The sequence below is a fragment of the Schistocerca nitens genome, chromosome 4 (genome assembly GCF_023898315.1).
Source record: "Schistocerca nitens isolate TAMUIC-IGC-003100 chromosome 4, iqSchNite1.1, whole genome shotgun sequence".
Taxonomy (NCBI): domain Eukaryota; kingdom Metazoa; phylum Arthropoda; class Insecta; order Orthoptera; family Acrididae; genus Schistocerca; species Schistocerca nitens.
The window spans coordinates 512,560,122-512,572,470 of NC_064617.1; positions in this window are offsets into that span (position 1 = coordinate 512,560,122).

Here is a 12,349-nt window from a genome sequence, read left to right on the forward strand (position 1 = left end):
TATTGATCTTCCTGTCTCAGTACAGAACCGCTGGAAGCGATGCACAGTCTCCAGCGCAGAAACTCCATGGAAGACCACATAGGACATCAATGTAAATTTTGAAGCCACTCTTGTATCCACATTTTGAGCCTCGACGACAGTTAAAGTAAAGGTTTCTTTTTCGCTACTCATTTCAAGTATGGGGAAAAGATATGAGTACCAGACACAGCCACAGAGCAGAACGGCAAAGCTATGTTCAAACTACATGTTCACATGGCACCGCAACGTGCCATCAAATCAGCCAGCACCTCATTCACATGTCCAGAGGCAGCACTCACAGGCTTCTTCCCATTACAGAATCTGAAGACCTATGTGCAGCCAGCCGTCTGAGGGACGTTCTGATGCAGCCAGAAGCTATTTCTGCATCAGCCCCAGCAGCGGGTCCCAACTGTGCCACCCTCCGGCGAAACAGTGGAAGTGGATGTACGTCGAAACGATGAACGCTTGACCGGCCGCCCCTTCACTGGCATTTGGTGTTGGTTTCCCGTGCTTCTGAGGATGAATATCAGGGGCAGCAACATACGTGCACCTAGTAAATGTGCTCGCCAGTAAGCATTAAAGCAAGATGCTATTGAAGCCGGTAACCTCCGTCAGACCCCCAACCCTCCAAGAAGGGATGTTGTGTACCAAAAGTGAGGTACTCAAAAAATAGCAAGAGAGGCACAGGCACAATAATCCGCCTGGCATCTCTCAGCTCCGTGCAGCACCTTCCAGATGGCATTAAGCAAACACTGACCACTTTCTGCTTCCGCATCACGTCGTTAGGCACATCGTGTACATCCACCAGTAGGGAACCCAGTCATTCGTCGACGACTTTGCTTCTGCCTTGTATGGGCGGACATGAATATTCTTCTGCCGACAGCCTCAAAACACAATGCGCTGTGGACATGCAGACAGTTCTGCACGAGCGACAAGGCAGTTCCACACTAGCGATCAGGCAATTAACTTCAGTGAGTGCAATTAACTCAGACAGTACTCTGAAGAGTACGTTCCAATGTAGCAGTTGCTATTTACAGAGAAATACAACTAGTAACAGAGTGTCTGCCAATATTACTATCAGTGATACTTAAAATATCATACACGGCTAAGAGCCGGAAAAGTTGGTTAGACATCACCGTAATAGGTTTAGGACATCAAGTGACATGCGTCAAACTGTATCATAGTTAAGTAACATTTTGTAACTCACTCTTAAAACATGTTATTATTTCTCATTGTGCTGCAACATAAATGTTAAAGTGGCACCTTATCAAACAAGTATTTCGTAATCACATTTCAGCTACACTAATGGCCATTAAAATTGCTACACCACGAAGATGACATGCTACAGACGCGAAATTTAACCGACAGGAAGAAGATGCTGTGATATGCAAATGATTAACTTTTCAGAGCATTCACACAAGGTTGGCGCCGGTGGCGACACCTACAACGTGCTGACATGAGGAAAGTTACCAACCGATTTCTCATACACAAACAGCAGTTGACCGGCGTTGCCTGGTGAAACGTTGTTGTGGTGCCTCGTTTACGGAGGAGAAATGCGTACCATCACGTTTCCGACTGTGATAAAGGTCGGATTGTAGCCTATCGCGATTGCGGTTTATCGTATCGCGACATTGCTGCTCGCGTTGGTCGATATCCAATTACTGTTAGCAGAATATGGAATCTGGGGGTTCAGGAGGGTAATACGGAACGCCGTGCTGTATCGCAACGGCCTCGTATCACAAGCACTCGAGATGACAGGCATCTTATCCGCATGGCTGTAACGGATCGTGCAGCAACGTCTCGATCCCAGAGTCAACAGATGGGGACGTTTGCAAGACAACAACCATCTGCACGAACAGTTCGACGAAGCTAGCAGCAGCATGGACTATCAGCACGGAGACCATGGCTGCGGTTACCCTTGAAGCTGCACCACAGACAGGAGCGCCTGCTATGAAACGACGAACCTGGGTGCACGAATGGCAGAACGTCATTTTTTCGGATGAATCCAAGTTCTGTTTACAGCATGGTCGCATCCGTGTATGGCGACATCGCGGTGAACGCACATTGGAAGCGTGTATTCGTCATCGCCATACTGGCGTATCACCCGTCGTGATGGTATGGGGTGCCATTGGTTACACGTCTAGGTCACCTCTTGTTCGCATTAACGGCACTTTGAAAAGTGGACGTTTTATTTCAAATTTGTTACGACCCGTGGCTCTACACCTCATTCGATCCCTGCGAAACCCTACATTTCAGCAGGATAATGCACGACGGCATGTTGGGTGTCCTGTACGGGTCTTTCTGGATACAGGAAATGTTCGACTGCTGCCCTGGCCAGCACATTCTCCAGATCTCTCACCAATTGAAAACGTCTGGTCAATGGTGGCCGAGCAACTGGCTCGTCACAATACGCCAGTCACTACTCTTGATGAACAGTGGTATCGTGTTGAAGTTGCATGGGCAGCTGTACCTGTACACGCCATCCAAGCTCTGTTTGAGTCAATGCCCAGGCGTATCAAGGCCGTTATTACGGCCAGAGGTGGTTGTTCTGGGTACTGATTTCTCAGAACCTATGCACCCAAATTGCGTGAAAATGTAATCACATGTTAGTTCTAGTATAATGTATTTGTCCAATAAATACCCGTTTATCATCTGCACTTCTTCTTGGTGTAGCAATTTTAATGGCCAGTAGTGTAAAATGGGGGTTTGGGTTGAATTAAGAGTAGCATCCAGTTCCTACGTTCTTAACAAATACTCAAGGTCATGCAGCTGTTATGTAGATATTATTACGTAGTAGACTGAATAAATACTTGTTGTTAATTTAGTGTACTCAATATGGTTTAAGTTGGTGAATATGTAACTACACTCATACACATTGTGTTTTATAATTTGACTTTTAATTTTTGTATTTTAAAAACTATCTGTCTTCTTATGAGGAGAGTGGAAGATATAAATAATAAAATAACATTTCAAGGCAGTGTCCTGTACACTAGCGCCACGTGGCCGCTAGAGCTTACGCCTACGTATAGATCTTTGGGCCAACTGTCAGCTGGCGCCCCAATTAAGCATAATTTTTAATACTGACAATAAACCTGTTTCTGCAAGTTCTAAGCTTTTTGGTAAGTGTACCTTTGATTTTTTAAACTATTTTATCTTTTCAATTTTTCTTATTTTGCGCCTTCTTGTTGTATACCAAACACCTGTCGCTCTTTGTGTTCTTCTAATCTTAATTGTAGATATCTTGAGATGGAAGTAGCCGAAACAACGTAATAATCTAAGAAAATTTTTATAGCGATCTAGACGGTTTTACTCACATAAAAAAACGTTTTACTCGGGGCCAGAGGTGTGAAACACAAGCCGAGAAGAGTAGTTACTCTGTTTAAGTGTTCCTTAAGAGATAAGATGCACACAAGCAGTCAGTCCTCAGACCACATGAACCAGATGTTTATGTACTATGGCTGATGAATTTTGAGTGTTAAACCATCGGAAGCTGAAGGCAGACTATTAGTTTTCAAAATGTAATATTTTTAATAATCTTATTACTCTCTAGTCGCAATAACTTGTTAGCTGAAAAAACAATGGTAGTTCGCATAGCCCTGAGGCCATCTATGCTACCAGTCAGGTAGCGCTAAATGTTTTAATGCTGGTGTATCATTATTTGATATCTTGCCTCATTATCTTGTGCCTCTTGATTTCTTGTAATTTTTTACTCTCCACCTAGCTGAGCAATTGAGTAGAGCACTGGAGCCCCACAGTAACATCACATGAGCAGCACAAGTTGGTCCCTATCACACGCTCTTCACTCGCTCTCTACATGGGGAACATTTGCCGACAGGCGAGTAGTCCTGACACGTGGCTACGGAAACATGGGGGTTAGTTACGTGACAACGATCCGTGATGCGTGTTGACGAATGAAGGAAACCCATCGGGCCTGCACGCTCTGGGCTCAGTCGCCTGGAGACCACTTGGCCGAAAGCTTGGAGAACGTGGCTCTGTCACTAATCGAAGTAGTAACGGGTATCCTGCTAAACTTCCAACGAGCTATACAAATTAGATTTCTCCTTCCTCTCCTTGGCCACATGCTTGCAGTCCTTTAGCAAGCCGTGCGGGGTAGCCGCGCTGTCTAGGGCGCCTTGCCACGGTTCGCGCGGCTTCTCCCGTCGGAGGTTTGAGTCCTCCCTCGATCATGTGTGTGTGTGTGTGTGTGTGTGTTTGTGTGTGTGTGTGTGTGTGTGTGTGTGTGTGTGTGTGTGTTGTCCTTAGCGTAAGTTACTGTAAGTTAGATTAAGTAGGGTGTAAGCCTAGGGACCGATGACCTCAGCAATTTGGTCCCATAGAAACTTACCACCACCACCATCCTCTAGCAATGACTGCCGTATTTACTCACTTTCATTTTGAGCAAAAGAACTCAATGCACCTATTTCAACGCGATTACATTTGTCTAAGAGTGAGCTTTTTACGCCTGTAATTAAGAATTCAGTACATAAGATCCACAAAAACAGTACACTGAACTTCTCTTACAAATACCATAATTCTATAAAAAACCAAATGAATGGCTCTACGTCGATAATCAATGAAGTTGGTGAAAAGGTTTGTCTTTGTTTCATGATTACCTGGCCACTAACTATCTACATGAAAAAGGATTATAAACATCTTTAACGAGTCGAAAATCCGAAGTAGTAACCAAACGTCCCCGACATTTATATTTTGCATGGGAATGGTTACGAATAAATATAAAAGCTGCTGGGTATCTACCTCCCCATACATCTTCGTTGAATCAGTGCGGAAAGTAGCTGCAGCTGGTTTTTTGGTTAGTTGTTGGTGAGCATATTTCCATTGTCTTGTTTTCGTGAGTTTGCGGTTTTGTTTTTAACTTGGGAGAACTTCACTGATACGTAGCACCACGTGTCAGCTCAGCGGCGCTCATGTGTCAGTGATATCCTCTGTAACTTGTAATATGGGCGGGTTTGCATTTGCTGAATCATATTGTAAATACTGGTTTTCACTTAGATATGCCAATGCATCTTACGTCAACTCTCCGGCTAATTGAGATATGGAGTACATTTACAGTTCTAAGTGAGCACTTGTACTAACCTTTACCGAGATCAGCTGAGGCTAAGTCTGTTTTAGCGAAACCGGTCATCGTAAATAAAGGTTTTACCTACGCGATCTACGCTGTGAAGATGTCTTCCTTCAAGTTGAATGTTTACAGATTGCCCCTTATTAATCAGTATGAGCAAGTTAATCTGTAAATCACATTTGACTACATATGCGAGGAAATTTACAGTCGTTCAACATGCCCTCCTCCGACTGCACGGACAACATCTACCCGCTAGCTGAATTCATCCAACATTCGATGACGAAGGTCTTGCGCCGCTGAGTTCACCGAAACTGTGATAAGTTTTTTTAGGTCATTGAAATCTGTAGAAAGAAGTGCTACGTAGACTGCATCATTCATGAATCCCACAGGAAAAAAAATGCCGTGCGTGAGATCAGGAAACTGTGGTGACCAGAAATGAAGTGCGAAGTCTTCATTCCCCATACGAAGTACCCACCGTTGAGGTAGAGATTTCTTCAGGAAATATCGAACATTCAGATGCCAATGGCGTGGAGCTTCGTCCTGCTGGAAAATATAATCTTCTGAATCTTCAATCCTTTGAGGAACAAACTACGTTCAAAGTTCACACGAATGCGCTCCACGTGCTCCTCCGATACACGAGGTCGGTTTTTTAGCTTTACACACAGATCCAGTTTCGTCAGAATGATTATTCCAAGTACACCACTAGCCATTAAAATTGCTACACCACAAAGATGACGTGCTATAGACGCGAAATTTAACCGACAGGAAGAAGATACTGTGATATGCAAATGATTAACTTTTCAGAGCATTCACACAAGGTTGGCGCCGGTGGCGACACCTACAACGTGCTGACATGAGGAAAGTTACCAACCGATTTCTCATACACAAACAGCAGTTGACCGGCGTTGCCTGGTGAAACGTTGTTGTGGTGCCTCGTTTACGGAGGAGAAATGCGTACCATCACGTTTCCGACTGTGATAAAGGTCGGATTGTAGCCTATCGCGATTGCGGTTTATCGTATCGCGACATTGCTGCTCGCGTTGGTCGATATCCAATGACCGTTAGCAGAATATGGAATCGGTGGGTTCAGGAGGGTAATACGGAACGCCTTGCTGGATCCCAACGACCTCGTATCACTAGCAGTCGAGATGACAGGCATCTTACCCGCATGGCTGTAACGGATCGTGAAACCACGTCTCGATCCCTGAGTCAACAGAGGGGGACGTTTGCAAGACAACAACCATCTGCACGAACAGTTCGACGACATTTGCAGCAGCATGGACTATCAGCTCGGAGACCATGGCTGCGGTTACCCTTGACGCTGCATCACAGACAGGAGCTCCTGCGATGGTGTACTCAACGACGAACCTGGGTGCTCGAATGGCAAAACATTTTTTCGGATGGTTCAAAATGGTTGAAATGGCTCTGAGCACTACGGGACTAAACATCTGAGGTCATCAGTCCCCTAGAACTTAGAACTACTTAAACCTAACTAACCTAAGGACATCACACGTATCCATGCCCGAGGCACGATACGAACCTGCAACCGTAGCAGACGCGCGGCTCCACACTGAAGCGCCCACAACCGCTCGGTCATTTTTCGGATGAATCCAGGTTCTGTTTACAGCATCATTATGGTCGCATCCGTGTTTGGCGACATCGCGGTGAACGCACATTGGAAGCGAGTATTCGTCATCGCCATACTGGCGTATCACCCGTCGTGATGGTATGGGGTGCCATTGGTTACACGTCTCGGTCACCTCTTGTTCGCATGGACGTTACATTTCAGATGTGTTACGACCCGTGGCTCGACCCTTCATTCGATCCCTGCGAAACCCTACATTTCAGCAGGATAATGCACGACGGCATGTTGCAGGTCCTGTACGGGTCTTTCAGGATACAGGAAATGTTCGACTGCTGCCCTGGCCAGCACATTCTCCAGATCTCTCACCAATTGAAAACGTCTGGTGAATAGTGGCCGAGCAACTGGGTCGTCACAATACACCAGTCACTACTCTTGATGAACTGTGGTATCGTGTTGAAGTTGCTTGGGCAGCTGTACCTGTACACGCCATCCAAGCTCTGTTTGACTCAATGCCCAGGCGTATCAAGGTCGTTATTACGGCCGGAGGTGGTTGTCCTGGGTACTGATTTCTCAGGATCTATGCACCCAATTGCGTGAAAATGTAATCACATGTCAATTCTAGTATAATATATTTGTCCAATGTAACCCGTTTATCATCTGCATTTCTTCTTGGTGTAGCAATTTTAATTGCCAGTAGTGTAATTATGAACAGTGTAGGAGATTTACTCTTGGCGACTTATAAAAATTCTTAGAGAACTGAAACTTTTAGATCGTGTGGAGGAATGTACTCCAGTTGCTACACAGATAATTAAAAGGGGCACTAATCTAATAAACCATTAGGCTTTTAACGGTATTTCAATATTAGGCGCCTATTAAGAGAGTTCTGACTCAGCCAAGAACTTTCAGAAGCGCTCAGGGTGTACAGTGAAAATACAGACAGACAGCATAATAACATTCAATATTCACCTCCCAATAGATCGAACGCCACAAGAAGACGGTGGGAAAGTGACTGGGATCTGCTGAATGAATCAACAAATAACCTCAGGGTATGTGGCATCAAATAAAATGAAGACACGCGTCAGGATTTCCTCGCAAGTACGAGTCTTGCTACGTGTCGCTGCTTCACCCCGTCGCTAAGCAACTGGGTAGCCACCCGCAGCACACCCGCAGTCCGTTCCTGAGTCTGACAGAAGTTCCCCGCACGCACCAGGCGTGGCGCGTGGCGCGCTGCGGAGCGACGTCACCTGCAATGTGCCTGCCACACAATTAACGCTGCGGGGAGCCCGACCGCTGCTGCTGCTGCAGGCTACCAGCGTGTGACGACCCTAGCACATAGCCTTCCTCTCATTACATTCATTCGCATGGCCTCCATGGAACATACGAGGTAGTGCAGTTGTTACAACATCCTACCGGCGTTCTGGAGGAGTAAGTTTCAAATCCGAGTCCAGTCATACCGAGTTAGGTCTGCGATGGGTAAACCCTTCGTAGTTCCTTCAAAGAGGCCGAGCAACCACTCGAGACAACTGCGATGCCAGCTGTCTGCCTGCATGTGTCTAGGACTTTTTCGCAGGTTTTTGGTGTAAAGGCACATTTTTAAAATTCTCAGTAAACGTGGGCAGGTGGAACCGATGGCGATGCCGAACTTCGTGGGGAGGGGGTGGTCTTAGAGAGACTCTTTTCCGTTCTATTCGCGCATGTGTCCATGTCGCACATCTCCGCGATCGCGCCACAGGAGGGTGTGAAAGAGGAGTGGCTGAGACGTATAAGCACCCTTTGCCGCTTCGGATCACGCTCACATTTCGCCGAATGATTCTGAAAGGTGCATACTGGTTCCAACCTGTACACGAGAGCTAAACCTGCGGTCGCGCTGCACTCTAATTGGAATCGATCACGTTCAATGGGGGATCCAACCCCACAATGTCCTTATAAATGGCTGAGAATGTCAGCAGAGTTCAAAGTTGTCCTGTTTCTCATCGCACTGAGAACTCCCCGAAAAAAGGGCGGTTTCACTTACGGCCTTTATGCCACCCCGTAAGGCCTTTTCGTGTCGAGGCACCGCGTCTGAGACGTTTTCCTTGGCCGCGTGATTTCAACGCTGGGTATCGCCGCTCTGACATCCATCGCAGCAGCGTCAAAAGAAGGGGTGAAATGTGGGTAAGAGGGTATGTGATGACCTTTCCATCGCGTAACACGTCCGCGGTGGCGTTGGTAATGTGACACCATTAACCCGCCTTACACGTCACATGAACTTCTGAGCTCTGGCCTTTTTCCCATTTGTGTCGACACCTTCCTGTATGAAGCGTCGTCATGCCCGAGGGTGACGTCGCGGTGCGCCACGCTTTTGCACCAGTACAGGGGATGGTTGTATCAGTGGGAGTCAATTACAGGGTTTCAAAAAGGTAGTCCTCTAATTGTGTTGCGCAGTGTATTTTTCGAATAATAGAAATGAGACAAGTAACGAAACAGGATCCCCTCTAACATTACTTCTACCACAAATGACCGTGTTCGCTTGACATTTTCATAAAAATGATTTCTCAAATTAAAGCAGAACCTGACAAAAGTTTTAAAATGGAACCTCAAGCATTACTACTGGGACGAGCATAAGATCTCTTGTCAGTAATCTTGGAATATTTTTCTGAGACCATTAACCGGCCTTTTGAGGCGGATATTTTACTTACAAATATACATACTCTAAAGGCTTATGTCTTGCCGATGCAACCACTCTTTTGTCAGTAGCTTTCGTTTCAGTTCCACATAATTGTCACATCCTGCCTTTCTTCTCGACATCTTCCAAAGATCTCGACCTTCCTCTTCTTTTCTTTGCCAGCACTTTCCCTCCAAGAATTTTAATGAGGAAAGAGATATGTCAGATGACATGTCCAATAACATTTTTTCCCATTTGCATTAATAACGTTCTCCCCTCGTTGAATTCCTGAATATTTCCAGGTGGAGCCGGCCGAAGTGGCCGTACGGTTCTAGGCGCTGCAGTCTGGAACCGCGTGACCGCTACGGTCGCAGGTTCGAATCCTTCTTCGGGCATGGATGTCTGTGATGTCCTTAGGTTAGTTAGGTTTAACTAGTTCTAAGTTCTAGGGGACTAATGACCTCAGAAGTTGAGTCCCATAGTGCTCAGAGCCATTTGAACCATTTTTTGTTTTTGAATTTCCAGGTGGGATTTCTTTCCATCTAGCTTCTTCTTGTCATTTTCTGCCATATCCAGCAGCAGCTTCAAATCCTTCGCAATGTATGCAAAGTCCAACTTTCTCTACCAATGACCAGCAACTTTCTCTACCAATGAGCAGCATACCCCATACAAATGATTTTGCAAAGGATTTCGTGACGCCTACGTTCATGTTTATTGATTAAAATTTCATAAATGATTGTTTTGCCACTGAATAAAAGGATAAAAAGTATAACTGTTTCCAAAATTCACTGCCCGCATCTCGTGGTCGTGCGGTAGCGTTCTCGCTTCCCACGCCCGAGTTCCCGGGTTCGATTCCCGGCGGGGTCAGGGATTTTCTCTGCCTCGTGATGGCTGGGTGTTGTGTGCTGTCCTTAGGTTAGTTAGGTTTAAGTAGTTCTAAGTTCTAGGGGACTGATGACCATAGATGTTAAGTCCCATAGTGCTCAGAGCCATTTGAACCATTTTTGAACCAAAATTCACTACTCTTACTTGAACTGAAACTTCTGCTAGTACTTCCTAAAAAATCTAAGCAAGTTCCCGAATTGCCTTTGGAATAGCGCATTATGATGAGCTCTGAGAGGTAAACAAACACTGCACTGAACACGTGCAAATTACAATGTCTCTCGCAGTCTAACATTGAAATCTGCTTGCTCTTTCCTGATTGGTCAAAGCCAATTGGTTTAGTAGTTGTTACGATACAACATGCATATTTTATCAAAACATTGCACGAGGTACACGAACATCTAAAAGAACATTGCATAAACGCACAAATTAAGGAGTAATATTCAAAATACATAAATATAAATTAGTCTACAGAAACCAGCAAAAACAAGTTACGTCAAAGATTTGTGAACAAAGCTACTTGAGATAGGTAACAACAACGTAAACGCACACATGTAAGTTGAGCCATGAGAGTTGCACATATATTATTTAAATCTGTTTGCAAACATATTACGAGAGAAGAGCTCCCTAACAGCCAGAACGTCCGCTGTCAGAAATGACGTGTCGATGTCCAAAATTCGCGGTTAGAATCATATTCCAGTAACATAGTCCGTATACGAAACACCAACAGTAATTGTCCTCTTGGAATATCCTCTTATAGCAGGATGCAGCAGATTACCATTATTTACACTTTTCTTTCTGGTTGAAGTAACTGTAATCGACAATGAAGAACAAGCGTACCACGCACCATACTGTCTGCTAACATCACACAGCTTAATAAGCACTTCCCTCCACTAACATGGTTTTGTAGGCTTCAATGACCAGTGTCAATCTGAATAAAATCATTTTGGATATTAGGTCGCATCATTAGTAAACATTAAAACAACTAAAATTCCGACGTTTCGACTGACTTTTCAGCGGTCCTCTTCAGGATTCTGATGAAGATCGTACTCCATATACTGTCTATTTCACTGTCACATTCTGGGATGTCGTTGGACAATCTGAAGTAAAGTTTGCTAAGGATGGGTAACTGTGCGGTAGGGTATTACCTGCGCAACTCTGGCGTGTGATTGGTAGACAAAAGCGAATCTGCAGCGCGTAGGTCTACACTGCATGCGTCTAAGAAATTTGACATGAATGCTGCGAAGTCTACGTGGGTGAGACCATGAGGTCGGTTATCACTCGCAGCATGAACACTGCGTATCTACGGGTCAACACAGCAAATCAGTTATATCAGTTATAGCTGAAAGCCACCAGGATTGTGGCTGATCTATTAGTTTTCAAGAACCTCGTGTGCCTGTGCGGCATAGGATACAGCAGCGGAAAATAAGAGAGGGCTTCGAAGTAATTAAACGCCCTAACGGCAGAAGCAGGCTACAAGTTACCTTAGATCTGGCTGTCAGCAATCTCAGTCCATCTGGCCACGTATGTTCTATATCCAGCACACCCACATCATCAGTGTTCTACAGTGTGAACAAGCGGTCACAAAAGAATTGTCGTGTGGCATCCATAGCAATCCGTTCCTTCAAATTGTCCAATATCATCCCAAAATGTGACGTCAGTAAAGAAGCATTAACAGCCGGCCGTGGTGACCGAGCGGTTCTAGGCGCTTCAGTCTGGAACCGCGCGACCGCTACGGTCGCAAGTTCGAATCCTGCCTCTTGCATGGATATGTATGATGTCCTTAGGTTAGTTAGGTTTAAGTAGTTCTAAGTTCTAGGGGACTGATGACCTCAGATGCTCAGATGTTAAGTCCCATAGTGCTCAGAGCCATTTGAACCATTTGAAGCATTAACAGCAGATTGGGTCGGTCAGGAGAACTCAGTGATTCCGAAAATGGATGCCACCAGAGTAGAAAATCCATCAGAGACATCCAACCCTCCTACAGCTGCCCAAGTCGCCTGTGTCTGATGTAACAGTGAAGTGGAAACGCAAAGGAACAACCACAGTTAAACCAAGACCGGGAAGACCTCGTATACTGACGAAGGAGTATGGAGCATTGCGAAAGGTTATTGTAAAAATTCATATGAAATCAGCGAAA